The sequence below is a fragment of the Diadema antillarum genome, unplaced genomic scaffold, assembly GCF_040938485.1.
Source record: "Diadema antillarum isolate AM-2024a unplaced genomic scaffold, OU_Dant_1.0 scf00000008, whole genome shotgun sequence".
Classification (NCBI taxonomy): domain Eukaryota; kingdom Metazoa; phylum Echinodermata; class Echinoidea; order Diadematoida; family Diadematidae; genus Diadema; species Diadema antillarum.
Genome location: NW_027270897.1, coordinates 2,434,377 through 2,439,314, shown reverse-complemented (window position 1 = coordinate 2,439,314; position 4,938 = coordinate 2,434,377).

Here is a 4,938-nt window from a genome sequence, read left to right as displayed (position 1 = left end):
GTAAGCTGTACAGAAATGAGCAAGCTCACTATTGCTGACTATGCCCATGTTAAATAGGTTTACGAGAGAGTATACTTGCGCGCATTGAAAGTGCGCACCATATTATGTTCTGGTCACTCCCAGCTGGGACCAATGAGTCAATCCGTCAAGTCAATCTGAACGTGTGTCCTAGTAGAATTGCATTGTAATATCTCGCTGCATTGTCAAGGGTTTCAAGAAAGCTTTGTCATAGGACCATTAATAACCACTTGAGAATGACAACTTTCTCCGATCCGTGGGTACAGATTACCCGTGGATATGATAAATCGCTGTGTTGGTTTTGTTTGTTTTCATAACATCCATTCGCATGGCCGTTAAAGGAAGCTGAAAGCTGATGCATGTCCTGAAGTGACGGGGAAGTATTTCACCACATCATCATTTGAGACAGCAGACTTCTTGCCTTGATGCTGTTTTGTGTAGACTTTCTGTTAATCAGATACAAATCAATACAAAGGATAAGAAATGCTTCCGCAAGGTTTTGTAATAAGAGCAAAGAAGGGCAACCATGTACATCCCATTGTACGATTAGATTTCAGATAAGATACCGGCTCCGGTTTAAGATTTTATCAATCGTGTTCCCTTGTGAAATGAATCCTGGCCCTTCCTTTTATGTACAGAAGTTGTTTTCCCAATATCATTTCAGTATTCCAGACATCTTAAATCTCAATCCAACCTAAACCAATAAACTGTAGATTGATTAGTTTAAAGCAGCATTTAAAGAGATGTATAGTATTGGTGGAGATGAGGATTGGGCTTTTCACTTTTTGTGAGATAACAAGAAACTACCTACACCATTCTAAGAGGACTTCAAAGTTTATTTAATAGAAGTCGGTTTTGGAATGGCTGAAATATTCCAAAACAAGGTAAAACAAAGCTCTTGTATTAAAAAGTGGGTTCCACCTTTTATTAGGATTGCTCTTTTGGGGTATTTCAGCCATTTCATAACGAATTTTCATGAAATAAACGTTAGCATCCACTTGAAATTGCATGCTCTTTCATATCTTTCCAATCATTTCGGGCAAAAAAATGAGAAAAACCTGAAGTTATGTCTCAACAAAAAGTACACGACCCCTGAAAACACTTTTTCATTGTGACTAATTGAATCGTAAAGTTTCTTCTGCCCTTTTCCCTCTCACCGCGCCTGTAAAATGGATTGTAGGCATGCGCTTTAAAAAAAAAAAGTGGTTCATTGTATCATTACTCCTGAGAACAGCACGACACTTTTGATGAATTATATCACCATTTTTATCGAAAGTATAGACTCTTGATTGTGTAATTTTGTGTGTGGCAATGTGTCAAAAATTTTGACAGACCTTTGGATGTCCGAGATATCTTGATATCTAGAGTAATGCACAGAATTTGCAATCTATACCTTTCCTGTGGAATCTACATTCCACAGACAGTTAGAAACTATCTTCAGCTGCTTACTTGTTCATTTATGGAAATATAACAATGAAGTTACTATGCCTGCAATTTGTGTGACTTTACTTTCCTTAATCATGTAAGCGTTATGTAAGTTACCCTATATAACTTTGTATGGATACAAAATTATTTGACTTGACTTGATTAAAACAAACAACAAAATAAGGAGGTTGACATGATCATCAGGTTACATTATAGGAGAAATAAGATAAGCTATAAATTGATTCAAATGAAACTGTCTGCTGGAAAATTGGCCTGTTTCATCTTTGCTGATTCTGCGATTCATGTCCATATTGACAATATAAAAGACAAACATCGAATGTGAAATATCAACTCTAGAAAGCTCACTTCCAGGAACCCGCCTTTTTTTATCTAAGTCTCTAAAATTGTATGATACATACATATATATCATATTCTTGATTTTCATAATACACTACATTAACAACAATATACTGTCAAATGAAATCTTTCCTGCAGCTACTCTTGAAATCCATATCTATATGTGTATATATATATATATATATATATATATATATATATATACATATATATACATATATATATACATATATATTTTTTTAATGTTAAGAGTTTACTATCAAAAAATGCCTAAATCCATTGTTTAATCATTTGATACTTTTATCAAATACCATGTGCATCAACTGACTGCAGTCCAACTCCAAGAGGTTTCAGGAACCTTATTAGTGATTGACATGGAATTCAAGTTCTTCTTTCTTTTAAAAGGGGTTATATGACATTTTCATCTATCCTGTATCCTGATTGGTTGAAGAGAAGCCATTTTTGGCTATCCTGACCCATAAGAAATCAGCAAACAGCTGAGCAGAATACTCTGTGTAAGGATGTGTTGTGAAACTAACTAAATCAACAACGTCAAAGATGATGATGGTGATCATGTGGACGAAAATTATCCACTGCTTTAATATTGTATATTTTTACCAAACAACATCAATGCACTATTTTTCATAACACAATGTGCACAACAAAGACCAAATTCCAGCATGAATTTCTGAGATTTCTGAGATTCTGTAATAGCATACTCACTGTCATCATGCACAATATTCTCCCGCACATTCTCGCATTTTCCAATCTACTATTAAAGGAATGAATTAAAATCCATTATTGTTCTATTATTCTTATGATGTCCATATTATTATCTCTCTCAGTTTGATAACGATTTTAATGGGAAACTTCATACAAGCGACACGAAATCAAAATATATTAAAAAATACAGACCTTCTCTTTTGAATGCTATAAATGTTTGATTCTTTTTCCAAAAAAAAAAAGTGTCTGGACGTACGGAATAACGACTATGATACTGTATGCTGACAGTGATGGAATGGGTAGATAAAGTGCATGCCGGATACCGAATTTGTTGAGTTTTGCTTGTCATTTTTGTCATAAACACATTGTCATCTCAATATGATATGTCATATCTTTATTTTCAAATTTATCTCGGGCCTGTTTGTGTGCACATGTGTTTTATATTTCGGTTTTTAGTTTCGTTGGGGTTATTTTTCTCACTGTAGTAGCTCGTACATTCACGCTTACGTTGCTGCGTTGCTAATGAAAAAATAAAGTGAAATGAACAAGCAAGCGGCAGTTTCAATTTAACTTTTTAGGTACTGATGAAGTAGATAACTCGTGACAAGGGGTATCAAGCACATGGGCTCATGCTACCACCATGATAGTTTACATTATGCACACAAGCAACACTAGTGATGTATATTCAGATCGTTGCTTGTCAGTGTAATGGCGCTTCTCTCCCCTTCGTTCTCTCACATGCTTTATTTCTACTCTCTCCCTCCCTCTTTATCTTTCTCTCTCTCCCTCTCTCTCTCTCTCTCTCTTTCTGTCACTGTTTCTTTCTCCTAAAAGTAAATAATTGACCATTCAACTTATTCGTCATTAAGGCTATTTTATCTTCATATTGAACTTTAACACGGTCATTAGTGGTTCCCTTTCTCCTAATTGTATTTACCTTTATCAAAAGCATATACCGTACTTTTTTTTCTATTTAGTCATGTTAGAGACTACGCTATCATTACATTTTCATTATTTTCACTAGTTTACACAAAATCAATTCAATGACTTTTCAATATCTTTAGGGTTCCAGTTCACAGTTCTCTTGCATTACTGAACTGTTCAGACTTTATGGGGTGCTGAAAATCAACTTTCATTGTACAAAATTGTTTTTCTTTCTTTCGGGGGAAAAGCAATTCGTTTTTGATGCCACACAGATTTTTTTTCCAATATTTGTAAAAAAAGAATAAACTGAGATAGTCATTTCCATCTACCTTCTACGTTTCCATTGATATGCAAGAATAGAGAAATACCCAAGACAATTGTTTGTTTTAATAGTTCAGAGCGGAAAGGCTGGATTTTTCTTATCCTTCGATATTCCAGTATAGTTGGGACAAGTACTGTTCAAGAATGGGTTGCCAAGATTGGGCGGACTGTGAGAGAGTTTCTTGGTAGATTGGTGAGTGGAAGAAGTTTTCAGAATTCCCAGGGTGACCTACTGTTGTGGAGTGAGTAGGCGATGATGTGCTGGTTTGGCTATCACGTGGTAGGACATTGTCAATGTTACAAGCCTCTATGGTCTCTTGCCTGCATAGAAATGACACAGGAATGCAGGTTACCGTCCTCACAGCACCTGACATGTTTTTGTTTTCAAATCATACAATTTAATACCGCAATTCATTTGCGAAAAAAACTAGTTTTGACATGACACAAATAGTATTTGAGATAATAGACTAATAATATCATAACATTGATAAAAGTTTCAACAAATTTCTTTAGAAATTACTCCTATAAAAATTCAGATATTGGAAAACCTCATGATGTAAATGATTTGCTCTTTGTTGTGTTGTTGTTGTTGTTGCTGTTATTGCAGCTGTCGCTGCTGTTTTAACATTGTATACACGGATGTTTGGAAAAAAAAGACCTTTCTGCCTCATCAAGCGCATTTTATCCCCGGATGGAATAGGATAAAACAATCTAACAGGACAACATTGTAAAAGTCATTTCTTTCTGACAAGTGTCTGATGTGTTAATTCTTCTTTAGATGCCGTGTTTTCATTTTTAAAAAAGATTGTTACCAATTTGCCGCATGACGTCAAGAGGACGGATCTTATAATGTCTGCTGAATTTGTCATATTCCTCTAACCACTTCTTTTAGTTTAAAGATAGTGGAAAGCTGAATATGATATATCATGGAACCCCATGAATCATTCTGAAGAAGGATATCTTAGCTTTAAAATGACATATTATTCATCAAAACTGCATGATCAAGCCTCACATAATACAAGCTTGAAGATCTAATACGAAAGAATGATACTTTAAAAGGAAAAGAGACTCTGGAGATGAGGTTCACTGCAAGAGTCAAGAAAATTGGATGAGGAAGAAGTTGGTGTTAAAAACTAAAGGGCATGAACCAAGGTGAATGCATGTCATTCC